Raw genomic sequence first — 27,984 nt, 5'->3', positions numbered from 1 at the left:
GAGGAGGGACAGAAACCAGAGCCTCTTATTTCAAATATCCCTTTCTTGGGGCATCCTCCAAGGATTTTAAAGTCATTTCATCAATCTCTATAGCCCTGGTTTCACATTTTCCTTGAATTCTCATTTAATAAGGCCATCCTTATTAAATTTACCATTTCTTATTTACCTTTTCTATGTTGTAGCTCTACAAGTGCTTCACAGTGAAAGTCAGGATGGGTCTTATTTTACAATAGGAGGTGAGGTTGAAAGAGGCAAGACAGCGTTGCCCCTGTGATCCTGCTGTACCTGGCTGGAGGTTTCCACTGGGAAGTCTCCAGAGGCTGTTTACCCACTGTAGCAGAGGAGTGAGTGGGGGAACAGCTCCCTCACCCCTTGCCCCTGCTCATCAGAAGTGGCCAGCTGACACGTGGCAAATCTTGGCCTCTTGGAGGGCTGGTCAAATGACATGTTGTCCTCATTAAATCTTCAGGTAAAAGAAATGCTGAAAAAGGTAAACGTGTTCAAGAGGGGAATTGGCTCCCTGGGGGTACTTTCTCTGCTGTACTTTAACACTATTACAGTGAAATACCATGGGATACTGGATGCTCTTTTTGTATAAGAGAAGCTATGTGATTTGAAGCTGTATGATATTGAGTTTTCTGGGCTAAATAACACCCAGTGACATAAACCCGTCTCTTTGGTCCCTGCCTTCTTGCAGCATTCACAGTTTCTATCTGGCTTGCTTGCTTGCCTGCTTGCCTAGTGTGTTGCTGAACCCTCAAGAGGGTTAAGAAGCAGTGCCATCTTCAGACCTGGGCTGAGAGCCAGAAGCAACGCAGCAATGGTGTTAACTCTCCAAGGCAGAATCAGTCCTGTGTTTGAGATTTCTTTCTCTATAACCTGGACAAGAAAGAGCTGTTAAAAGCTAAGTAAATGATAAATATTGAAGGTGCGTTAAATCGTCAGTGAGTTACTGAACTCGGGTACCCAGCTGGCTTGCCAGAAGCTCGAGATGCAGTTGTGTGTTCTTACGGTGGGCAGACTGCTTAATGGAAGCTTGATCTGAGCCCTGTCCTGCCCCCGTGCTTTTTGCAGTGACTATATCTAAATTGCTGTTTTCTGTCATGATTGCAGAACTGCCCTCTCCAGGCTTCCTTCCTGACGCAGGAGCATCATGTCCTACTGGCTGTGCCCACCACACTCAGCACCTCTGTGCATTGAATTTAGCGCTTGGCAAAGGTGAGGCCACGACATGCTCATGTACTTCCTCCTGAGTACTCCTCTCCACAGGAAAAGACATGGAGATTTTATTCTCCTGGTGTTGCATTTTGCACTGTACCATTCAGGACAGAGCCAAGTTCTCACAGGCAGGAGGGTGAAAGCATTTCTAAGCTTCTTCCTGTCACGTCAACTTGTCAGGGAACCACTAATAGCTATTTTTATTCTCACATCGGTTGAGTCAAATCCATTCCATTCAAAATTACTGCCCTGACATTTGAACCTTTGAGGCAGACTGCCAGTGGCAGCACCTTATTTTTTCTGTTGGAAAAAGAGAAAAAAAAGATCCCTGACATGTAATTAACAGAGCCAGATTAATTTTGAAATCTGAATGACACTCATTATTGAATAATGAGCTTCAGATCTTTTGTTACAAACCTCTTCACACAGCAGTGGTATGGGAAGATTCAGAGAGGATAACATCGTGGTTTGCCTGAGCACTGATCTTATAGGTTGACAAATGCACACGCATGTTGTTTCATTAAGGCAGACCTCTACAGGGCACTCAAAACAGTGGACCAAAATGGCAAAACCGTGTGGTTAAGAGGGAACTTATGCAGCAATAAGACACCAAATGCATCGTGTAAAATGAGAGCAAATGCTTCAAAGACCCACACTTCTGCTTGAAGAAACTGCGCCGAGCCCTGTGCAGGTGCCACCTGCGTGGCTGTCCCGGCACAAGAAATCCTGTGCAGTGTGCTGGGCAGGCTGCGTGCGTGAACCTGAGTGTGGAGCATGAGCTATGGTCCTGCGAGTGTTGCTCTATGCTGGCCTTAGGGCTGTCGGATATCCGTGGGCTATGTGGGGTCTGTGACCACTGTGCTGCACCTAGTTACACTAATGGAGGGAGGGGGGCAAGGAGATTAAAATCTTACTTTGCCTTCTCCTCATTGGATTCCTACTGGATCTCATTTTATAGAATCAGGAGTGTGGAGTTCTAGAAAGGTGTCTGGAGTCTGCTTTTAGGAAGCAGTCATCAACAAATGTTTTTCTGTCTGTATAACTTGTCTTGGAATACAAAATTCTGTAACCAAATGCATGGCTTATAATTGAGTTCTGAGCTATAATTAATTGTTCTTTTAAATTTAGATGTAGTTTTGATGCCCTAAGATTTCAGAATACTAAAAGTTATTAGTTGCAGATTAAATGAGAAGCCAAATAAGGTTTAATAAACCAAAATTCAAATTTGATAAAATGGCTAAATGCTGTAAGGTTAAATGGGGCAAAAGGTTATGACTGTTTGAATTTTCATTTTATCGGTCCCCCAAAATTGAGTTTCTGTATTACTCGCAATGCAGGTAAGTTTGGGAGGCAGTTTATATAGTATTATGGGGTTCAGAGATAGGTCGGGGGTGTCAGACTGACACTGGTTAGAAACAAATGTAGGTTAGCTGAAATTCTAGGGCAGTTCAGGGATGTTTTAAGGAAGTGTGATTCTAGTATGTTTTTAAGAAGATGAGAGAGGAAAAACAAACAGACATTTGCCTGTTTCAATAAGACAGTCTGCAAAGATTTTGACATCAGTTTTTAGTGGTAACTGAAAGCTTAAGGGTTTTGGGAAAATGCTGTTACAGAGCTGTCTCTGTGGGCAGTCAGAGGAATGTTCTTTAGTGCCACATCCTAGGATCTGAGCTGACAAAGCTGGTTTCTATGCAAAGAGTGTAAGACACGATCTTTTTCATGCCTTTTGTGAAAAGGCTGGACCTCTGGTAAAATTGTTGCAATGCTCAAAGTTCAAAGCTTTGCTCTGTTTAGACCCCCCTGCAATTCAGAAAACTATCAAAATTTTTCTTTCTTATCTCAGGACAAATTCCCTAGCCCAAGTGCAAGCTGGCCCTGTGCTCTCTTGCTTTGACTCACTCCTGATCTGAATCAGCTCCCACTCAAGCTCCTGCACTGCCTGAAGAATATTTGTCTGTCCGGCCTGACAGGCTGCCACCACGTATCGAGCATGCTCCAGGGATTTTTCTCAGCATCAGAAAGGTACAAAATCTATTCAGTTCCTCTGTCTGTGGGGAAGCCTGTCAGCAAGTAAGATTTGGAGATAACCCAGCAGAGCGTTTACTGAGTCTGCTGAGATACAGCTGTGTTTCACAGATTATCAGCAAAGGAATCCCCCTGACATCTTTTGGAGAAGAAAGGGCTGGGTAGGTCCCTAAGTGGATTTCTCTCTGGAAGATGTCTTTTGGTTTATACTGGTGAGAAAAAATAAATTCCCGGGTAGTTTTAAAGTGTACTCATAATTCTGTGATGTGTCAGCCACTGTAATCTAGCTACTCTCCTTCCTGAATCTTATTTTTGCAGGTACATTGGAGGCCAAGAAACTAGAGCCCAACTCAACAGACTAGGGCATAGCACAATGCAGTGAGATAGCATTCCAGAATATTTGAGTATCCCACACGTCTTGAGGACAGGTCAGCAAAGGCTGTTTGGAGAAGTCTTTATATGCCTCAACAGTTGGAGCTTGTGTCAACTCATGCAAGAGGCAGAGGAAAGCAGCTAAAATGTAGAATTAATTTACTCATAGGAACAGTCAAGTAGTAAGAATTTTAAGTCATGCTTTAATAGCTAACAAGTTAAAAATGCACCCCGTTTTACACATTTTTTTACACGTGTAGCTTCTTATTTAAATGATTTTATATTTGATGCAACCTCTTAAGAAGTTTTCTTCCAGAAAGACTGCAAGGTAAAAATGTCTAAAATAGTTTCTTTCATGGTTCTTCATCACTTGAAACAGTAATTCCATAACTCTGTGTGTTTCCTGCAATTGCATATGATGTACTCGTGCTAATACTGCAAATGGCTTGGGTAGTATAGAAATACTACTTGTCTTGAAGAAGTGTGTTGCCAATGAAATGGACGTTAGACAGCTGTATTGTGTTCTGACATTAAGCTACTTCAGTTTATTTAATTAATTAATTTATTTTTAATCTGGTTAGTTGTGATATTCTGAAGGGACTGGAGAAGATAAGGCTACAGGAAGAGGTTGATATAAGAAAACCCTATGTGCTACATTAGATTGAGTGGGTCAAATGCATGGCATTGTACAAAGATAAAGAAGTCAATTCTTGTTTGTTAGCAGTTACTTTTATTATGGAGCAGAGGAAAAGATTGAGCTTCTTCATCTCTTTTACAATCCAGTAGAAGTCCATTCCTCATCTAAGCTTTAGTGATTGTTTATTCAATCTGACATGATGTCTTGGGGAAGAATGACATAAAAGAAATGTCTGGAGAGGAAAATCCACTTGACCTCACAGGCTTGTCCCCCCTTAAGTTTATCTTAACCCCCAGTTTTCTGTTTTGTCACTATATCCTTTAATCCCTTCTCTCTCCATAAAAGTGCCAAGATGTCTCCAAGCCACTTAGACTGCAGTGCTTGTTTCCATGTTCTTACTTGGCAACTAATTCCATGAGTTCATTATTCTGACCCTGAGTGAAATAGTTTGAATTTCCGGTATACACAATTATTTTGGGTTATGACTTCTGACTTTTGAACCCCTCACCAGAATGCACCATTTAAATCTCTTCATCAACTCTGAGTGCTGTTTGCGGGTCAACTCAGTGTCAATACTCATCTAACAATATTATGCTGGTCAGAATTTCTTCTTCTTACGTCTTCTCTTGGAATGACTGCAGCAAAAACTGGGATCTTCTGTTCAGAGGGCATGATCCTTCCGCTATTATGCATGATCTCCAGAAGCCAGAGGATTGTTTACAGCCTATGAGACACTTAGGTGCTTTAAGAAAAGTAGAATTAAACTTAGTAATTAATAGTCTTTGTCATGTATTTTGTGCTCTCCATCACTGTGCTGTCCAGTGTGCATTCTGATTTCATTTGCAACAATAAAACAGTAAGCAGCACGAGTAATTTTACTACACAATCTGAGTGCAAGAAGAGGGTATAACATGAGAATGCATTCGGCACTCTGCTACTCCTGCTGTACAGTCATTTCCTTTGTGTAGTAAAAATATTCTATATGCATTTAGTTTTCAGAGTTCAAAACATCGATGACAAAAAACAAAACAAAAAAGAAAAAAGTAGCAGATGTTAAGTATCCAGCCGCTGCATATAGAAATAGATCACCTGATTTACTTTATTCTTTCTTTCACACATTGTGTTCTGTAGCTGCAGGAAGTAATATGATATTGAAGAGTGATTTTCCTTCCTGTTGCTTCATCCATTTATTGTATTGATATCATCAAGTACTCCTGTAAAATAAACTGGCAGCTCAGACCCACTTAGTTCAGCCAAACATTAAGTCTACCAGTACACATCTTTAGGAAAGACCAATTTGGTGGAAGGGAATTTAACTGAGGGTGCAAAATGGAAATACAGATGGACTCCCAGCTGGAACTGTTTTGAAGTTTGTGTAAAAGTCAATAATAATCTCCTAAAATGTACTCTCAGCCAAAAAAAGAGCAGAAAAGGGCTTACAACACTGAAGTGGTATTTACTATTTTTTATTTCCTTCCTTAGCTTACTATCAGGCATGGGAATTTACAAGCTTTCCGACGAGGCTGAAGAAAGCCAGGAAACCACAATGACAGATCCACTTGAACAGACCATTTCATGAGAGTGATTTGAGAAAATAAAAAATATTTTTATCAGTGGCTGAAGATGTGTATTAGAAACATTACTAATAATACAAAGTTTAGTGTAATAAAAGGAGTGTTTCTAATGCACAACTGGTGGGCATTTGTTTGCATCATTACTTTTTTTTTTTCCCCCATGAAAGCCACTATAAGCAACCCAGTTCTCTCAGAAATGAATGTAAGATTACACATTTGGGGCACATTCTTTATATAAGCAATTTGTTATTCTCTTTAAATATTAAATTATAAACAAGAAATATTCTAAATTTTTTTCTTTATCTTTTATTTTGACTATGCAAATATCAACAAACATTGTGTAAAATCTTGATTTCAGGAACAACATGAAGTGTTGATAGCATGAGAAAACAATTCTTGTTCAGAATTTGTTGGGCTTGAAAATTCTTGCTGGTATTTTGGTCAAAAATAAGAGGTAGGGTGAGGAAGGAAGCCTGTCTAACAGTATGTTAGTAGCTGTCAGCCAGAAACAGAAAGTGCAGAGGCACAGAAAAATGAACAGGGGAAAAAAAGAAAAAAAAAAAAAAAGGTAAGAAATTCCTTGCAGACCTCAAAGAAACAAGTGCAAAATAAAATAAAAATCTTTGGCTTGAGGTTAGGATAAGGATTTGGTGCTATTACTCTTTATTGTTCCAATTTTTGAGTAAGATTTGTGTCCCCAATTCTTCTCTAGGACAAATTCAGAGAGCAGCCTGAAAGAACTATTCAGACAGCTTGGAGAGGATGTCTGGCTGATATGTTCTTAGGGAGCTGAAGCGTTGGTCCCACAGTAAGTATAGTTACCTCCACAGCACCTTGTATTTAAAATTCATGGCTACCCAGAGCAATCACTATCAGAAAACTTGTGCTGTGCCCATCTCTGTGTGTGGTATTTGCACACCTCCCACCAGCTGGAAGGAATTTTCAGTACTGGATGAGCTTGCACTTCTCTGAGAAGTGATGCCCGTTATCAAGTATACCTCATCTTTTTATTGTAAACCTGCTGATTTCCATGACTATGGCATTTCAACTACTTATTAGTTCTATATTAACTGTTCAAAGCCTGGATCTGGGGAAGAGTGTGGGATTCGGTGCTGTTTTGTGCAGCTTCCACGTAAGTCCATGCAAAGTCTCATTCAGTTACACAAGTGTTGGCCTGAGATTGCTTGGGTGTTCCTGGCAGCGTAGCATACAGGCGTTCAGGCACTCAACTGCTACGTTTCTGACAGAATGCTCAGAAGAAAGAGTCAGATGTATTATGTGAAGGGGCTTCACAGTGATGTGTGAAAGGCTGGACAGACTTGTGCTTATGCACCCACTCCCTTACCATTACAAGTTGGAATTGCCTCAGCAGAAACTGCCCATGTTGACCTTCAATTTTTTCTGTTCCGCAGGCCTCCCTAGCCCTCTCCCACTCACTTCCCAACTGTACCAGAGACTCAAAGCTCTTCCCTGCCCCTTTCCCACTGTTCCTCTTTCCCCAAGCTTTCTCATCCTGGTGGACCAGAAAGGGAGTTGAGTACACTCTGTTACTCCTTTGCCTTGGGCTCAGAGCCAGTTCAGAATAACAACTTGTGCACGTATTGAGACTGGGCAGTAGAGGAGTTCTGGGCAAGGAAAATCATCTTCTCCTTTCCATTTCTAGACAAAATTCTGGGGCAGGAAAGCTGGGTCCAGTGCAGAGATGTAATCAATGTCTTTATTTGTCCCACAAACTATTATTATGGGTTGAGATGGAGAATGAAAGTTGCCAGATTGGTTCTAAGATCCCAAGCTGAGCTTCCAAAGCAAACAAAATAAAATAAAATGAGCACAATTTATGTGGAAATCAGTAAGATACAGAGTGGAACCTCAAGTGCAATACTAGTAAGAATAGCCAAACTGTTGTAGCTGGTGAGGTACTGATGGTGTATCTGAGCACGTGAATTTTAGATTGCTTCTGAAACTTCTCTTCATCAGGTGTGCTGTCCTCCCTTTTTTTTCATGCTTTGCTGAGTCCTCAGATTAGTCTACTTTATTCTCATGAACTGAACAGTTTCTTTGACTGCTGCTTGCAGGTGATAACAGTGTCACAAGAAAAGAACATATGGGCAGTGATGCCCATCCCAAACTATGTTGTTTTGGAGTAGAGCTGCATTTAAGACAACGTTTTGGTCCAGACTAAGCCATATAGGCCCATGCTCTCCAAACTATGAGCTGTCTTTTTCCATTTTTTTTCTTTCCTTTTTTTTCTTCTTCTTTTTTTATTATATTTTTTTTTCTTTTCTGGATTCTACAGTGTGGTTTCTAGTATATTCAACACCAAGAGCTATTAATTTAATGGGATTGAGACTGTTTCCCATAACACAGTGCTCCACTGCTTCCTTGTAAAAAAATAATCATGTGGGTTTTTTGTAGGTTACATGCAGTCCTCAGGATTTTGCAATTTAATTGGAAGATGCCTACAATTATCAACTATCTTCAGGCTTAATTACCTTATTAGCTTGTCCTGTAACTCTGCATGCCCTTTAAAGTTTCATTTTTTTTCCAAATGTTGCCCAGAGTGTCATTTTGTACTTAATTCATTTTGTGGATGCTTGGTGATGAATTCTTCTTAGTTTTGAATCCAGTTTAAATAACTATTCTTCTGCAGAACCTAGTTTTCTGTGCATAAAATATTATGCTGGCACCAAAGTAAACAGAGCTGAAATCGCTAGCAGGCCACAGTAAAACAAATCAGAATGATTAGTCATCCTCCTGGGACACAGATGAGTCACCTAAGGTCAAGACACTTCTGGGAAAACTAGATAGCTGGTAAATGTATTACCAACTGACTATCAAAGTCCTTGTGCCATACCAGGAAATATCCCTGACTTGGGCAATTCTTCTCTTCCTGCAATGACAAAAGCAAACCGACTACTTAACAAGTCATTCCCCTTTCTTCAGTCGCTTACTACCAGTTCTGACAAGCCAAACGAATTGCTTCTCCATGACATTCTGTGTATTTGCGGGCTAGCAACAAAGCTTTTTGTCAGATGAAATACTGTCTGCAAAGTAACATGCAGCCTTTTTTGTTTCTAGTAGGCAAGAGGCAGGGTTACCTCATCATCTTTTAAAATTAAAAAAATTTAATCATGTTTTACTCTTATTGATGTTATCTAGACTGTAGTTTCAGAAAAAAAATCAATGCATTTTTTTTTTTTTTACTGCACCACATTCTACCGTGACATTAAAGCCAATGCTCTCACCTGACTAAAGATTGCACAGTTTGCTCCATTTTGGGGATGTGCAACCAGAAAACCATTTGTTTTCATCAATGTCTTCTTCTTGTAAAACTGGTAGTTAAGGGGAGTTGTGAAGTGCCTTGTTGACTTGGGGACGAGCACAGATGCTTTACCCCAGCTCAACGTAAAGATTTTTCTTAATCTTGTTTGGAAGAATCCACAGCTCCTTTTTATTTTGATAGGCAGAGCTGCTCAACACATCCAAAAGGCCCTTTGCCTGTTTATTTATTTATAAATAACTACTCCCCAAATAAATCATAAACTCCTTCTATATTAGCCTTTTTCACATCCTCTTATTTTAGGTGTCTCTAGATATGTCACAAACAGGGATAGCCTCAGTGATTTGCTCATGACTTCACCATAGATGAATTTACCAGGGAGGCTGCTAGTTCCCTCTTCTCCCTCCCTTCCATCTGCCTCTGCCTATTAGCATTTCCCAGTACAACGTGTCAGCCAGGACCTGTTGAACATCACAGCTGAATTCAGGTCTGATCTAATCATTTGTCTCTGTCATTCATGCTGCCGAAGCTTTGGGCTGTAATCTCATTCCAGTGTGCCTTCTATCTTATGCGTACCTGTGTGTCAGAGGTGTAGTACCACCCAGAGATCTGGGATGAGCAGAGTAGATGGGAGTGGAGTTGTCTGGAAATGTTCCAATGACGCCAAGTTCTACAAACACAGGTCTGTTGAGGCTGAAATGTTTGGAATTGCATGCATTTTTGCTGAATTGCTGCAGCTTTGCTAAAGAATATAATCTTGCATCTGGCATATGGCTATCTTGGAAATGTGATCTCAGTGCCTCTTGGAGCCTCAGATCTAAGGCTGACCAATAGTGGCCTGTTCTGCACCTGGAGACTTTGGGTACTCAGCATGGGGCAGCTCTTTGAGGGCATGTGCTCTGGAAGGTGGGTTCCTTGTTTTTGGTGCTGTGCCCAGCTCTGGAAATGTAGATTTCAGCAATTCCACATACTTGACCATATTCTTTGGTAAAGCTCTCTACAGTGCCAAATCAGTGAACTGAACACATTTCTATTTCTGTAGTGTGTGACCATCTTTGTATTTGCTTCTTTCAAATTCCACCAGGACAGACAGTTACAAAAAGAGTAATTGTGACTCAGAATGTTGCCAGTGAATATACTTTTTGAAATTAGTGTTCTTTGAGCCATATCAGTCTCAAGTCTGCTTTTGAATGACAGGCTTTTTTACCTTACCAGCACAATGTGAATGATGTACCTGTCCTCTCTTAGAGCGAGGGATGTGAAGCTGAAGACACATATGTGACATTCATTTTGACTTTTTGCTGTTTGGTATGTAGTCCTGTATGGTCTTCCACAATATATTTGATAATTTTGCAATGAGTAGACAACCTGCAAACAGAGAAAAAAAAATAGTCAAATGATTTAGTTAGATCCAGTCTGTACATGCCAGTATTTTCAGGTAATAAATAACTTAATGCAAATAGATAAAATGGTCTACAATGCAATATATTTGTATACACAGCTCCTCATTGCTCTTTTGGTCACTTATGTACCTTGGCCAGAACTGCAGTTTCTAAACCTATGAAAAACTTGATATAGTTTCACAACAGAAAAAACGTTTTGTCACAAAAGAGTTTGATTATTTCAGTCTAATAGAGATCCAGGAGGATTTGATATTGCTGGGTTAGATAAATGTGATTCTTAGTTTTTTTTCTGAGTGATCTTTTGAAGCTCAATATTTGAGAGCTTGGTGACGGGCACTTTACAAACCTTAAAATAAGATATATGTCGTATGGCCTCTCCAAAGCTCTGTTTCATAGGCTGGATGGGATTCCAAGCTTTCAGACAGATAAATCATGTGTATGGCTCCTGGGAGATTCAGATGTTAAACTGATCCTATCGTGATAATAAAGCTCTGTTAAGTATCCCTTAAAGATTTTAAAATGTAGGCCTCAGTCCTGCGGTATATGGCACATTGATTCACTGTCTTCAGCTAAGGGTTGACTTGAAAACAGGTGGCCTCTAGCACATAACACATTGCAAGATTGAACAAGTTCTCCCTTATTTTGTTTTCTGTGAAACTTCTACCTGAGAGTAGGGAAAAATAGTGTTACAGCCATATGGATACTCTTCTCAATAGCATAAAAATCCTAGCAGTCCATGGAAATTGAATCCGACTGGTATTTTTTTTTTTTTCTCCTGACTGAACAGATCTAGTTATCACGTACCATTATTATTTATTTCTGCTGCAGTTGTGAGTGAGACTTTGGAAATATAAGCAATTATGTCAAAGCCACAGAGTATGTCTGAAATTGAAATGCTATCTTGGTCCTGTGGCTTTCAGTTTGTAACACAGATCTTCACTCTATAAAAAATCCAGGTAGAATTAACGCTTCTGGCTTCACACATCTCTTTTGGACTCATTCCTTGCAAGCAGAACTGCACTAATAGAAGCCCCTTCCATCGAAATCTCTTTGTAGGATTAGGACTGTAAGCAAGCTGTGACAGAAATGCCAGCTGTGACACAGGATTGCATGTCAGCACTGTGGGAAGACGGTGAACAAGCCTAGTTCCTGTGCGGCACTTCTCACTGATAGATTTTGAGGACTTGAGTGTCATTTTACATGGAGAGGCAGTGATACCCCGAGGTTACCCAGCAGATAAGCGACACAGCTGGGAATGAAGTCCAGGTGTCCTGAGCCCCAGTCCACTGCTCCATCCATCCTACCTCCAAAGAAGCAATGTTTGCAAAAGAGCTGTAGGAAATGCCTGGTTTGCCTGTGTTTCACCCCAGGAATGGAATGCTGGGTCAGCAGTATTTATTTTCTTATCTTGATCCCCCTAATTTTTACTTTTTAAAGAGCTCCCTCTCTGCCCAGGCCTCTTGCAAACTCAAAACATGTTGCTAGTAGAGCCTGGAAAATTACTTGGAAGTTATTAACACTTGTAAAACGGTGATTCTCAAATTTGCCTGTGGAACTTGGAAGATGGGGGTGGGAGGAACTGACCTCCTGGCACCATCTCAGCTGTGGTCCTTTGTGCCACTCCAGTCCCACTGCTGGCTGCTTTGGAGAGTAAAGCATGGCTGGTCTTGCCTCAGCCCTGCACCAGGTTTCACCCCGGTGCCCTTGCCCTGGAGTTAATGGGTTTAGTGATACGAACTTGCTGCGTGTTTTTTGCTCTGCAGCTAAACGGGTTGCTGCACATAAAAGCCCCACCACCCATTGCTACAAATCTATTAAACATCTCCAGTTAAGCATACAGCCTCCTGCTACATTCAGCAGCTGAGCATGTAAATTCCTGTGACCAAATAGCTGCACAGTTAACTGCTTTCACATGTGCTCCCACCATGGCCATCTCGAAAGGCAAAATCCCGGCCCAGCTTTGCCCTATGGGCAGCCAGCCAGTGACCAGGGCACGACTGCGCTGCGGGCCAGAAGGGGCATCCTGGGTCTTGCTCTTCACAGGGCAGCTCCCCGGGAGCTGGGCCGAGGGCAGCGCAGGCGGTGGTGTGACTTGTGGCTCACCCTCACCCTCCTCTGCCCCTGGCACTAGGAGCCTGTGGGTGCTGTGGGAGGCCAGGCTGGTTGCCAGGCTTTGCTTGGACCTGACCCTCCCCGTTAAGGGGTTCCCGGTGGCTCCGAGGCCTTGGCCTGGACACAGCTCAATGTCCCTGGGTGTGCTCCCTTCTGCCCCCTCCTGCCCCACTGCACCTCGTGGAAGGGGAAACCACTTTCATTTTTCTGCCTCCCAGGCTGTGCAGAGGCTTTTGCTCCAAATGAACCAATACACATCCCAGCACGAAGCACTGCTGCGGCTCTGAGGGCCACAGGGCTTCCCTGGCTACCACAGCCCAGCTGCCACATGCCCAAGGCGGGTCCCAACCTCGCCGCCCGGGGCTGCACCCCGTGTGCCCACCGCCACTGCCCTCACTGCCGGGCCCCGCAATGTGGAGGAGCGGTGGGGCCCAGCGGCGGGGCGGTGGGTGCCCGGGCAGCCCGGGAGCACCGGTAGCAGTGCTGGAGGTAACCGGGCACGTTAGAAACAAAAGGGCTGTGTCCCCTTCGTCTGGAAGCAGGGGCCGGAGAGCCCTCTGAAAGGCAGCGGTTAATTTGAAACACAGGCGAAAATAGCGGCGGCGCTGGGAGCGTGTTTGCCTTGGCTGCTCCGAGCCCCGCGCCGCGGCACTGAGCAGGCCCCTGGCTGCCGGCCAGGCTGTAATATTTCCTTTTGCTGTTGTTCATAAAGGCATTCAGGAAAACAATTAAGTGCAACGAGGGCTTCCCGTTCCGGCGCCGTGCGAGCCTCCAGCGAGCGCACACCCAGGCTGTGCAGAGCCTGCCTGGCCCAGGTGGCCGTGGGGCCTGGGGCCACACTTGGCCCCATGGCGGGCTGGCTGCCCCGGGGGGAGCTGCCTTTTGAAAGTCGTTTCTCCCACCCCTCAAGGCACAACGGGATTTCTCCCGGCAAACAAAAGGAAATGTCACAGCCGTATTTTGGTGAGGGGGTTATGGGTATGCAGTTTAAGAGGATTTATTGATGCTTGAGCTGTGGCTTTTTAAAGGCCCCGATAGCCTGGGTCTGGGCTGCAGCACTGTGAAGATGACAGGAGGAGGAATACATTGTACCACTACAGGGCGCCTTCATGGCTGGCTTCATCCGAGGCAGAGCTGAGTGGGTTGGTTTAAAACAAAAAAGCCGCTCACCTCACACTATTAGTTATATGGGTATAAAGTCTGCAAAAAGCAGATCTTGGGCTACCCAAGAGGTCAGCTATGCAAAGGAAGTCACATGGAACATAAACTAATAGGGACAGAAATGTTCAAATTACATTACCTGGGGCATGGCAGCAAAAAATGTGCATGCGAGGGAAGTTTGGCAAGCCTCTCTTTCCTTGTACATGTACAACTGCACCAGTTGTAACAGAGCCAGCCAGGTGTTGGGAATGCCCCTTCATAGCTAAGGGAAGCTCTGAGGCTGCCTGAGACCTTGCAGAATCCTGGCTCTTAGTATTCAGCATTTGCTGAAGTGCTAAAACACCACTACTTAAGGACTGCAGCTTGATGGCCTTACACGAATTGGGACAACTATGAAGGCCATGTTTATGCTTATTAATAGCCCTGATTCACTGTTGGAGGGTAGTCCTTGTTGTAGCTGTGACAGGACAAATCTCAGTGTACAGAAAGCACCTGGCTGGCCTTGTGCTGACTGAGTTAATGGAAAGTGAGGTCAGCAAATCCTGGACTGATGACAGGATCTAAGAGTCTGATGTTTCACATCTGGGATGGCCAACTGGTGGTCCAGGAATTGAACCAGGCTGCAGGGTGTTTTTGTTTCTGTTATTTGGGCTCACTGGCCAGTTCACATGAATGCTTCTGGGGGCACAGGAGGGAATGTTTCATTTTCTATCTCTTCTTAAAGACAGGCAGGCTGGGAGCATTGTATTCTTCATCCAGTGCAGTGTAGCCCAAATGTGTCCTCTGGTGTTCCTGCCTGTGGACTCTCTAGCTGGACAAGGGAGTGCTTCTCTGTGCACAAGTAGCCATCCATGTTTTAGATGGCACAAGAGGAAGTTTGTCTGCATCCATAACAGCCCTGGCTCTGTCAGCTAAGGCACTGGCCGCTGAAGCTGTAGCTAATTAAGCTAAGGCAGAAGGAGATAATCAGTGGTAGGAGGGAGAGGATTAGAGGTCTTTGTGATCACTTGTGTGAAACTTGTTCAACCAGCAGCTAAACTTTTTGGTGTCACTACTGTACAGAGCATTTTTTATTATGGTGACCTTACATTTATGTCTTTTCCAGGTCATTTGGGCCTTGTGTAGACCTGTGCCTTTAAAACAAACAAACTTCAAAAGGAAAATCAATACTTGAGGTGGAAGAGTTCATGCATTTCAGAGCCTCAGGTGAGCAAGATGATTTGTATTTTAACACATGAGTTTGTTAAGGAGAATGCAGCTATGGACCAGGGGTTCCAGAGAGGCTTGACACCCCTGCTGATGTTGGAGAGACAGGTGCCCTCATCATCTCAGTACAGCCCAGAGAATCTGGAAGAGAAGCAGCTGCCTGGGCTGGTGTACAGTAGTAAAAATGGAGATGGAAACCTTGGCTGCAGTGTGTTTTTAGTTCCCCTCAACATAGCTAGTGCCTGCTATCTTGCTTTGGGAAAGTAACTGCTAGCTGGGTAAAGCCTTGCACATGCTGACGTGGCACATTCACTGTTGCTGCAGCTCAAATTCTTAAGTTTAGGGATCAAATTTAAAGGTGTTTCCTTGTTCGGGAGGCAGAAATGCTAAAAATATAACTTTGAATAGTTAAGTGATGCCTCATCAGAATCCTGTTAGGAATGGGTTGTGCATGAATAACCATTGTGAATAGAATAATCTTTTTCTTTTGAGTTAATGCTCACCTGACATCTCGCTACAGGAATTCGTATTGGTACTGGGAGGACCATACTCTTAAGGGCAAGTACAATGGTTATACAGTGTCCATGTTTACATAGTAGGTGATAATGCCTTTGGCATATTGCAGCTGGAAGATGTATTGAGTATGCATTCAGGTGAGCAAGTGGGCTTCCACTTGGAGTGATAACCATGGGGCTTTCTGGTGTAAGTATCTCTTGTTAGAAAAGCTATACGAGCAATTTGAGGGTTCAAAGCAAAAACCTGCCTGCAGCCTACTGTTTGTCATAGCCAAGCAGTGGCAGAGGTCCCATGATGACTCCCAAGACAACCCAAGTGGATTAGCTACTATTCTACAGATTCAGAACCTTGGAATTAAAATAAATAAATAAATAAATAATAAAAAAACAATGTGCCAGTGATCATTAAAGTAAAAAACAGCAATCAGAAAGTTAATGAATTTTTATTTTATTTTTTTTTATTGACAATTGAAATGCACATGGATGTTTTTAAACCTTTTTTTTCTTTTTTTTTTTTTTTCTTTTTCTTTTTTCCCTCCTAAATGTAGATTTTCTATAATTTCTGTCTTCATGAGTCTTATCTGGTAAATCCAAAAATATATTTGCCCTTCCTTTGCTTCGTTGGTTGTTTGCTGAGAAGTTCAGCATAGATATTCTAGAGGAAAATGTTTTGTGTTATGTAGTTTTTCAGACCATGAGCTTCATGGTACCAGGACAAAACTAGGCTGAGGTTTTTGAGACAGATGAGAGAGATTTTAATGTTTTTTTCTTTTAACACGTACCCCAAATTCAGCTGATCCCTTCAGTGTGAATAGTTTGTGCAAATCCTTTCCACTTTTTCCAGTGTCTGCAAAAATGAGTGTTGGTTACTTTTCTTTTTTAATGCCAGCAATTGATTTATACCATTTGGTGTTTCAACACTGTTCTGGCAGGGCAGGGACTTGAAACTTTACCTAGGAAAGAAGTCAACAAATAGTCCCAAGAGCACAAGCTGCAATTTTCAGGTGCATTTTTCCTCTTCCACATCTGAGGTGAGTGGCAGGTATATGCTACCTCTGGCAAAAACACTTCATTGCTCTTGTTGCTGTTCAGACTGGAGGGGGATGCACTGCCTGTTTCTGATTTGGGCAGAATAGTCGTATCTCACATCTAGCAATACCAAAGGGGAGTTTTAAAACACAGTTCCCCTGAGTATCATGCCTTACCATATTTGAAGAAACGCTAGGAACTGTACTTCAGTGGCAGTGAGTTTGTAATGTTCCTTTAACTCTGTGAAGTTTTCCTAGAAGTTGTGGCAGTCCATGAAATGGGCTTGTTTTTGGAGCTATAAACTCTGAATTCAAATTTTATCACTTCTTGGAGCTTAACAGAGCACTAGGTTTGCGATTTTATTCACAAAGCTATGGATCATTGCAAATTGCTTCCTACTATTTGACAGCTTCCTTTTTAGAAATTTCAACACTCCAGCTATCTGCCCGCAGCAGTGTATGATTCTAATCACTGCTATGATTTCATAATCCTCCTTTAATTCAGCAAACATTCCAGATTATCGACATATGTGATTTGTAGTTTGGGAGAGCACACTGCAGCAAATTTTTCCTGTTGTCAGGCTTTTAGGTTTTGTAGCTGAAAGAAGCATACTGTTAACCAGGGGTAACTTCTTAGATATAGGTTATAAATATATGCAACTATTTTGGGTTGCAGAGATGACATTCCCCTCAATGAATGTAAGAAGGAAAGCTGCAGAGTTTAAAGCCAAATTCAGCAGGAAGAAAGAAAATTACTTCCATATTATCTTCTGTATGTCATTAAATGGAAAATGAGATAATTCTTCCGTACATCTGAAAACTAAATAAAGAGGTCTATTCTCCTCTCAGTTTCTGTGGATAACTTCAGCTAATTTTTGTGGCAGTTATGCACGTTGATGGGAGAAAAGATGCCTCAAGTAGGATGATACGGTATACATATATTACTAAATAAAATGCTCATTTTACTTAGGATAATCCATCTTTGTTCCAGATATATGTATGCATTCCTCTTACAGCAAGTATTTCAGTTGTCAGGATGACTTGATACATTTGTTCTTTGATGTCAAATCGAGTTGCATCACTGTGGAATGGTTGCTACAGAAACCCCAGCCCATTTTTTATATGTATTGAGTTCAATCCTTTTTACTTAGAGAAGCTGGATTTGATTTTTCCTCTAAAGAAGTTCATAGTAAAATGGGTGAAACCTCTAATAAACCGCAGCAATAAGCGTGGCAAAAATACCCAGATAGTGAGATCAGAGACAATAAGGAAAAAAGCAATTTAAAGTCCAACAGACAAAGTCTATCTCTTGATAAAATGCTCCCTGTTGTAATTGAAACCAGAGCTAAATTAGATCAATACCAAAATATTAAAGTGTGCCAAACCTGTTTTCTGTAGGCTTTGCTATAATTGGATTCTGATGCGAGAGATAGCTTAAGTAGGCAAAGTCTGTTGACTCAAGACCATGATTATTCATAGAAAAAGAGCTCCCTGCTAAGGTATACAGTACTTTTATCTAGTGTTTCTTGAAGAATTAATACATTTCTATCCTTCCCCTCCATGCTGATGCATTTGAAGTCCATATCTTGCCTACAGTAAATCTCTGTCTTGCTTAACAAGAAACTATTTCACTGTATAAGCAAGGCATATTGACAACAGATTTAACCCAGACATCTCAGCTTTATTCAATCAGAAGAATGCTGGCCTGGTTTCAGGTTTCTGGGATACAGGCACAAATGGACATGCCCCAAGTAGAATCCATTTGTTTTCCCGTGAATGCACCTAGTAGGAGGTCAAATAAAAATAAATATTTTGGCTCTTCAGAACAAGATAGGTTACTGGAGTATTTCTGATTCAGACTGGAAATGCGGTTACAACAAACAGAGGTAGCATCAGAAGAATGGCCTAAGAGTAAAATGTTTCTTTTTTCTTTTCTTTTCTTTTCTTTTCTTTTCTTTTCTTTTCTTTTCTTTTCTTTTCTTTTCTTTTCTTTTCTTTTCTTTTCTTTTCTTTTCTTTTCTTTTCTTTTCTTTTCTTTTCTTTTCTTTTCTTTTCTTTTCTTTTCTTTTCTTTTCTTTTCTTTTCTTTTCTTTTCTTTCTTTTTCTCTTTTAAACTGGGGTTATTCCTTGTCATCACTAATCAGGTTTATAAGAATAACTACAGATACCTTAATGCCCCTCGCCTCTTTGTAGAAATCATTCTGTTCAGCAGTTAAGGAAAAATAGCCATTTGGTAGCCTGCTAGGATATTTTTAATGTAGATCTAACTTATACAAAAGATTAGCTTATGAACTTCCCCTGTGATAGTAAGAATAAATCAATTTAGATCCAGTATACCAGGGGCCCCAGATTCTCTGTGGAGTTCCACCAAACAATGGAATAAATTGTGCAAGGGCAATTTGTCCCTAATGTTTTTGGCTATTTGATTTTGTTGAGGTTTTGCTGGTGTTATTTAGATATTCACTGTAATTTATACTGCAGTGTAAAAAAAAGAAAAAAAAAACAACAAAAAAACCCCAACAACAACAAAAGAAACCCCTGAATATTTGCCTGCAGGGGAGTGAGTGCTCACTGCAAAAATCCTTTGAACATAATAAAAATGAAATCCCCAGGTAATAAAAAAAATAATAAAATAATTCCTGGCTTTTATGAATAATGCATTGGTGGAGCAGGGGGGAGGAAGTGCTTTTAAGATTTATTCCTCTTCCCCCCCTCTCCCCTCCCAACCTGTTCTGTTGGCAGAAATAAAAGCTAGGTTGGGAATGTTTTCCTTCATTGTGAATGTGTTCTCAGGCTTTTTTGCAGGGTCTGGCCTAAATGCTGAAACACAACCAGACGCTAAATAGTGGGAATTCTGATTTATGTCTTTGTTTGTTTGTTTGTTTGTTTTTAAAGTCTGTGGGTGTCTTCCCCTGTGTGTTGACCATCTGGTTGTGGGTTTGACTGTTTGGGATGTGCCTGGCGTGCTGAAAAACAACACAGAATTGCAAAGCGGTTGGCAGCCCCTGGAGGGGGGCGTGTTGGGGGTCCTAGGTGGGCTTTGACAGAGAGCAGGTGCTGTGATGGGAAATTCAGGGCAGTGCAGAGGATTTCTCTCTCTTCAGTTGGTAAATAAATGGGAAATGCTAGAGAAGCACTGCAGAAGTAAATGGTACCTATTCAGGTGATACTGAGATGGAAACACTTCTGTGTCACAATCTCAATGGAAAAGCTCTTTGTGGATTTATAATGGGTTTTGCCCCATAGCAGTAGCTCAAGTTTGGCGGTGGAGGACCCAGACTCAGAGCTGAATTTGGGCTGTTGAAGAGCCTAAGAGAGTCTTAAAAATGGAGTTTCAGTGCAGTTCCCATGACCAAGCATCCCAGTCTTGAAAACTGCCACAATGCCCACCACTGTACCGCTGTTTCTGGCGGCGTGCAGCCTGTGCTCCCCAGCCCTTGCGGAAATCCTATACTTTCTCCATCATTCCATCAAGTGATTTAGAAAGGCTATAGGTTTCCGGTTCTCTGTCACTGAAATAATTGCTTTGTAGGATGGGAGACAAGAAAAAAAGCTGTCAGCTTCCCAATCGAGGATACGGGAGGAAATTTCCGTACCGTGTGTGCGGGCTATACATCAGGCAGCAGAGAAGCAGCTCTCCCAGGGTTCAGTTTCGGAGAGTCATAGCGGATGTGGCGCTCTTACAGCCAGTTAAACTTTGAATAATCCTTTCAGGAATAAAATATATTTTCTGTGACTATGACGGTGCCAAATCATTTTAAGTTGCCAAAAAGCTGCTTTGGAAGGACTTGAGGAAACCACAGCTGGGAATTGTGTCACAGATATAAAATGAGATTTATTTACTCTTCTACATCCAACACTGAAATAATAAGGAAGACAGGAACAGATGAAAGAAGCATTTTTTTTTCTCCCTTTTTACAGATTTTCTTTCTTTTTAATTTAATTTACTTTTTATAGAGTTTCTGTAGAAAATGCACATTTTCAACAGTGACTTAAAGCTCTTCTCAATGAGGTCACTGGCCAAATGAGTACTAGGAATTAATCTCGTGGTGTATTTTATGCATGGGGGTAGGGAGGAGAGTGCATGTGCTTGGCGACTCAGCAGCCTTTTGGGGATTTCAAAGAGCCACGTTTGTTTTGCGAGCCTGCTTCCAGGCCCATGCTCAATGGTGCTCTTTTCTGCATGCTTGCTCTGCATGTGGGCCCTACTAATTTTGTTGCCCAATATCAGAATTGAAGTGGTGCCCGGGGACTGACCTCCACAGATAACAAATTTATAACTAGGACTTTTAAATGCTAGGAAATGTTTAATTTTTCTGTGGGTTGACAGCATCCTTCCTTGTGCTGTGAGTATTTGTGGATTGCCTTCATTTCAGCCTTCTCTCCTAGACAGTACTTTAGAACTGGAGCCACACGAAACCTGTGGGTTTTGCTTGGATATGTATACCTAATACTAATACAGACTCCCTCCTGCAGTTGCGTATACGTGGAGCCTTTTTTTTTTTTTTTTTTTTTTTTTTTTTTTTCCCAAGAGTAAATTGAAAAGAATCAGAACTGCAAGAACTGCAGATGAAAAAAAAAATTTTAAATGTCTTTACTTTTGGTGTTGCTTGTATTTGCATAACAAACCAAATTTCAGAGTTAGGAGGATATAGTGTGTTCTCTTCTGCTTTCCCTTATCTAATTTACTGAGAGATATGTTAGCAAGAAATCTCTTTTCTATCCTGTTGTAGACAGAAGTGTTCATAGATCAGAGATGATAAGGAATATTGTACTAATGGGAATCTGAAAATACAATACAGCTGAATACATGTGTGTATGTATACATCCCATCTCATTGTGTTCATTTGTGTTTCTAAAAGTATTAGTCCAATAAATTTTGTGTTCTGTTAATATGAATTATTTATTAAAATAGTCTTGCTTTGTGCACCAAATGAAAGATATTAAAATGCAATGTTTTTTCCCCCCTCAAATGAATGCCCATTAAAAAATAGCACTTAAATAAATTTATTTTTGAGTAACTGATTTGAGCATTTGACAGGTATCTACTTTATGAACAGCAACTGCCAGGGGAGAAAAAAGGGAGGCAGAGCAGAGACAAGTAGGAACTGCTAATTGTTAGAGGTTCCGCACCACTGGAAAGGAAATACAGAGAGCACTTTTCTACTGTAAGGGAGAGGCAGCAGTAGCGTGGTAAAGAAATTGGAATAGGAGGAAAAGTCTTTAAACAGTGAAGACATTTTTAAGGACTCCCTAAGAAGCAATAGAATGCTTGAAGGGTAAAGCACAGAGCCCTTTGTCGGATCACGAAATTAGGATTGTATAGTTTCAAAAATTGAAACTGGGATTTGAAGCACGCACTTCTTACCAAAAGGCTTGTTTATATTTTACAGTTATTAGAAAATACCTAAATTTGGCAAAGTTGAGAGAAATGAGCCAAAATTAGGCAGGAGAAGATGGATATATTTGAAATGAAATAAAGTATTTTGTCTGGTTTCTTTACAATCGATAGAGATGTTTCTGTTAGGATTTGTGTGAGCAAATCCATAATTGCGGAGGTGTCGGTTCTGTAACCACTGCGTAAGGTGCACTTGCCACCATCACAGTGACGTTCCCTCTGCTTCTGGGGGACATGAGGTCCTGGTTTATGGACAGCTAGTCCAAGGGTTCTGATTTAGGGACTTATTAAGGATGTAGGTGAGGTTCTTGACACCTGTGTTGAAAACTTAAAAAAAAATAATTAACTGAAAGGGGAGCAATGTCTCCGTATTAGCGTGCTACAGGCATGTGTCCATCTTCCTGGAATTAATGCACGTTTAGTACAGTTCAGCTGATCCACTCATGTAGCAAGGGTGTGTATGTGGCCTCAACATTAAAAAAGGAAATTAATCTTTTAGCTCATAGGCATTTGCAGCATCTTTAGGCACCGCAGGCCTTGGCATTCGCACCGAGTGTTTCCACTGGTTGTAGTTGGTTTAGCTTTCTCTCTGGTTTTGCACAGCTGCAGATGTGCCTCAATATTACTGTGAGGTGTATTAAGCACTTTCCATCAAAGTTGTTTTTTCAACCGAATATTGGGTCTTAGAATATTTACTGTTTTAAAGCACCCACCCCTTATGGGGAGTTCTGGGCTTCTTGTTTTAGTTTTGAAGAACAGAGAAAATGTTGCTTGACTAAACTATTATAATGACTGTTGGCCATATTTTCCCGCTGTCCTTCCCTGGTCTTCTTTAAGCTTTATATTCAGAATTCACTGTTTGAGTGGGAAAACAAAGATGCAGAGTAAAACAAAATTTTATAGGAGTTGTTTGAACAAAACATCCTGGGTGAGAAAGCTCAAGCAAGGGGAGTAACCCGTGGGGTAGGATGAGAACAGGAAGATCTGCTCATCTTCATCTCCAGGCTCTAGAGCAGTGCATGAACAAAAGTGCTCAGTTTTCAGTTTTTCATTCACAGTAGACATTTTCTCTGAGCAGAGAAAATGTTGCCTCCAAAGACCAGTTTTTGTTGCTGGTTGCAATCCCTGCATTGAACGCCCTGTGAATATTGAGAGGTCCCTCATGTTCTCTTTGAGAGAGATGAGGATTAAAGAAGACTTGAGCTCTTATATTGCTACTTTGGCAATTTCAGTAGACCCAGTTTGCTACCTTGCTATTTATCACATGCTTACAGCAGAGGTGTTTAGCTCTTTTTCAAATCACATAATGGATTTTCTTGTTGTGATTTTGTAAATTGATTTTTCAGTAAAGCTCCAAACTTTATTGTATTCATGGCTTTACTAGATGCCAAAGATAGCAATCCTTCAAACTGAGAATCTGGACGTAAAATATTAACAAATTCCTTGCTGGACCTAATACATCTCCTGACAGAGTGCTCCGTGTTCCTATTCCTTATGGTGCTGAGTTGAAAGATCTTAGACAAATAAATTGCCTTCAGTTCTCACACTTTAAATTAACTCCTTGTTAGTACAATCATCATCAGCTCTTCCTGTAGTTTGGGAGCCTTTTCTTGCTATCACATATCATTGGCTTCTGTACATGTAAAACCTTCCTGGAGAATGCATGTTTCTATGTTGCTGTTTTCTTTCGTCTAGCTGAATGGATCGGTGAATATTGCAATGAATACTCTGTGCTGTAATTGGTCTTTTTCTTGGGTCGGTGATAGGAATCAGCTGCCTTTGCTTGCTTCTCACTTTATTATTTGGTTCCTTCAGAGTTAGTGCAGTTACAGCATGTTTAATCTTCTATAACTGAACATCTTCTGAGAAGTAATAGCATTCTAGTTCTGTTGCACTGGCCATTGGCGTCCTAGGAAATGTTGGAAGAGCATCTCAGATTTGGAAACTAACGCAGATTTCCTACTAGGTTTGTACAAGCTCTGTGAGCACAATTCCGAGGAAAATTATGTATATAGAGAGAGATTTGTACAATGCTATTGATAGTTGTGGAACAGATATTAATAATGTTTTTAAATATTATGTAGCAGATCTCTTTCATACACATAGAAAGTGTGAATAATGAAAACCATAGCCCACCATACCCAGGACTAAATGCTTGAGATTTTTTAGTTTTCAGAATAAAACAATTTCATTATTATGGAAGCATGCCAAAAAGACTTTGAAACGACTAGCTTCCACTTTTTGTTTGATGTATCTGTATTATAAATGAGAGTGTTATTTGGCTATTTTTAGAAGGAGACATTTGCATCTACACTGGCAATTTTGTATGATGCTTCAGCTTAGTATGCCTTAAATGGTAAAACTAATAAAGTGGTTTTAAAAGGAAATTGAAGTGATATGTTTAAAGAAAATTATAGTGATTATCTCTAATACTTTGTTAAGTTAAATAAATATTTGCTTAGGGAAATATGTACAGGATGGAAGAATTTTCTAAACAGTTTCGGTACTACCTGTCTGCCATGCAGCACGTTTGTGGGCTTGGATTGTTTCTTACAGCACAGAAGATTCAGCCATGCCCAGAGGATCAAAATGGGTCAGTGACCCAAAAGCTAACATTGCCCAGGAATGAACAGCAGATCAAAAAGGGCCTCTCTTGGATAGTGAAAAAACAGAGGCAAAAGAATAGTCCTTTCTAAGCACTGGAAGGTTGCCTATTCCAGAGTTACTTGCGAAGGAAATTCTGTCATTTAGAAACACAGAAGTCCCAGTGGAGCTTCATTTGACATTTTGTAACACAACTGTTCAACTGTATTTATGAAAACACAGAAACCGTGCAATGCTCTGATCATTTCCTAAGGGTAAGAGATCACGGTTAGCAGTTTGTAGGGGTTTCCTCTATAGCTGTAGAGTCTGGTTGCTTGAAGGGTAGGGAAGCATGCAGAGGACTGCAAGTCTCTTAAAAACAAAAAACAAACAAACAAAAAACCTGTAATCAAACTTAGTGTTTGTTAATTATAGAAACTGCAAACTGCTCTTCCTCCAGCCTTTCTTCCTTCCTAGCTCTGGCGGTGCTCTGTGCAGTTTGCAGTAGCAGCTTTCATCAGGGTCTGCCTTGGGGTGCAGTCTGCGAGGCACAGCAGGTCCCAGTGCTCAGAGGGTGCCTTCAACCCTACATGCTGCCATGGAGCTGGTATGGCACTGCCATGTCCCTGGAAGCTGTGCTGGTGCACCAGTGTTTTTTTGGCTTTCTTTGCAAAACTTAAGGTGACTTGCGTGATTTTGACTGAAGTCCTGGTTATGAGCAGGCAGTGTGGTCGCTGTGGCCTGAGGAGGCCTCGTGATTGAGAGGGCCACCAGGGTGGAACAGTGACCAGCTGCCAGCTGCCCTCAGGTGGGCTGAAACTGCTGATCTGCCTGTCAGACCTTTCTGGAAAGTGAGTATGAAAGCTGGTCTGGGATACAGCAGCCCAACTGAGAGGTTAGCCAGTGTCCAAAGTGAAGAAAGCTACGTCTGTATTAACCCAGGAGTGTTTTAGATAGAGAAGGTATGGATGGAGAGACCTTTCATTTTATATGGTAGCAAAAGGCAAAGGGTACATAATCTCAGAGATGCATTTCTTTGCCTGATATCGTTAACAGGACAGGGAACCCCGGAGCTTTGATGCGCTGTGCTACAAAAGGAGCAGTGCAATGTCTCAGGGTTGGGAGTGCCTTCTGGATGGAGTGGGAGGGAAAAATAGAAACAGAGGGATGGTAAATGGAAGTGCAGACTGGAAGAAAGGGATTTTGAAAGTATCCAGACAGTGTGTGAGGGCTCAGGAGAAGCTTATAAATGAAGGGGAAGAAAATATAATATAATGAGAAGGAGGTGCATGCACACCAGTTAGTATCAGCTGCAACTGCAGCACATACTTTTGATCACTCGGTTTTGTTTCTTTGAATTGAAAATTTCTGTGGCCTGACCTCTGGCCTCTTCTGCCACTTCTTCTTACACGTGATGGAGAAAGTACAGGCAAGCTATGGAAGGATTTCAGCTTTCTGTGTACCAGGTAACTCAAATACTGGAAACAATCTTTCCACAAGAGTTTGGAGATTTACCCATTGAAATTTACTTGGCAGGCAGGTTGGTGGTGTTTTGCAGCCTTTGTAGGATTCCATGCTGTTGTGAGCAGCCTACTAAGCTAGGTAGCTCAAACTTACCTATGTCATGGCCTTTACAGACAAAACTTGAATGGACTTCCTTGTCTGCAGCCAACTTCTACATGAGGATCTACTACATGAGTTGGAGGAAGTCAAGGAGCAGAGGAATCAGACTTTCAAAAATACCTCTGAGGTTGAATAGATTTCAAGGAATCTCCTTTGTCAGCACTGATATATCAGGGTGACTCTGTGCCTAACGCAGGGATGTTCTCATTCTCTGCTTTGTTAGTGTCTGGCACCAAGAGCTTTCTATTTGGTTGAGCCTTAAGCATCAGCTTAAGAAACATAACGCTGATTCGTAGTGTTCCCTTCAGTCCTGTCTGTTCCGGGCTACCAGCTGGCATTGCTGTACTAACCGTGGTGGGTCTGATGGTCGATACGTGCCCTGTTTGGGCAGCGGGATGAGAAGACTGAACTCCCTTCCCCTGTGCTCCTTCTTCCCTATGGACACGGCAGTAGAGCTCAGTCAGTGTTACGCCTGATAAAACTCTGCAGAGATAGATCAAGGGGTAAGATCAGCTGATCATGGCTGCAAACACATGGAATTTATAACAAATAATGAGCCTATTTAAGCAAGCAGAAAACAACAGTCTTATAAAAGAGAGCACTGCACACTGATTATACGAGAGCTGGAAAATCCTGGTTGTGGAAAACCTGCTGAGTTTCAAGTAAATATGGAGACTGGCGAAGTTCTGTGCTCTTTCAGAATGTGGATGCTAAAGGAAATTTGGAGCTGATGTTTTGCCACTAACTTCTGCATCTAATTGACCTATCTGATCTTGCTTACTGTCCACCAATTGTGCAGCTGCTAGTGTGGCTCCCAGCTCCCAGAAGAGTGCACAAAGGGCACTTCTTTTTGTACGCTCAGCTTTCCAGACACATGCTTTACAACAGGAACACCTGTGTGCATCTGAGTGCTGCCTTCCCTCCCCTGCAAGCACAGATGTCACGCTCAGAAAGTGCACTTACAGGGGTTGTGACACAGAATAACATGGAACCAAACGAAGGCAGCTTTTGCAAAGCTTGATGCAAGAATATATCCACGGACACGGATCTCTTTCTTACCTCCACCCCTTTGGTCTTCTGCAACTGAGGGGAGGCACCCAAGGGCCCCTGTGCAATGTAATGCGAGAGCCTTTTGCAGCTACTGTGTTTGCCAGTATTTTTATATTCACCATCTATCAGAACCCAGGAAAACAAAGAGCAGCCACTAGAAAGCTGCTCCTAAACTTTCAGAACAAGTCTTTTTCCTGGTGGGGCTGCAAGGAAAGGCCTCGGTCTGAGATGGTCACTTATCTGCCCATTAGGAACAGGAGGCGTCTATTTCTTGAACCTCTGCCTTTCTGGAAAAGTTGGCTGAAATTGGCCAATGGCTTCAGAAGTTACTGGAGGAGAGGGAATTTATAATCAGATACAGACAAGCTGGCTTTATGTTACTACATGAGCCTTATTTCTTTAGGAAACCATGGTAAAATATGTGGATAAAGTTGCAGTAATATTAAGGTTAGAGTTCATGCTGGCCTGTATTTCTCTCATAATTTTTCTGGCACGATGGTGTTAGTCAGCCTGGAGCTTTTTGAAACTTTTTATGGCACATGGAGAAATTTTCAAACCCAGCTTCTCTATCTTCTCTGATTTTTTCTTGATGAACTTAGTCATTAGGTGGGAAAAGCAAACACTTTAAAAATAGAGGAGCCTGTGTGGAAATGTTGCTGGCTGGAGTTTTTTGTTTATTTGTTTGTAAAAAGCTTAATATTGGCAGAACTTTCTGATTCATTATGGTCCTAAAACAGCATTAAAGCATTCTGGCTAGTTAGATTCCTTCATGGCTTGCCAGGAGTCCCAGTGCCATAAT

The 27,984-nt window shown here is 41.6% G+C and overlaps 1 long non-coding RNA gene across 1 annotated transcript in view; it reads left to right on the top strand.

Annotated features, from left to right (window-relative positions):
- Positions 1-1,107: 1,107 nt before the first annotated feature.
- The window catches only part of LOC106018641 (uncharacterized), a 245,013-nt gene continuing 218,136 nt past the window's right edge, over positions 1,108-27,984 (top strand). The window contains exons 1-4 of the long non-coding RNA XR_011811246.1: positions 1,108-1,218; positions 3,062-3,240; positions 6,539-6,634; positions 14,888-14,988. This is a non-coding gene — a long non-coding RNA (uncharacterized lncRNA). The remainder of the gene's footprint in view (positions 1,219-3,061; positions 3,241-6,538; positions 6,635-14,887; positions 14,989-27,984) is intronic.

Source organism: Anas platyrhynchos, chromosome 9, assembly GCF_047663525.1.
Source record: "Anas platyrhynchos isolate ZD024472 breed Pekin duck chromosome 9, IASCAAS_PekinDuck_T2T, whole genome shotgun sequence".
In the NCBI taxonomy this organism is placed as follows: Eukaryota; Metazoa; Chordata; class Aves; order Anseriformes; family Anatidae; genus Anas; species Anas platyrhynchos.
This window is presented reverse-complemented; position numbering and strand designations above follow the sequence as displayed.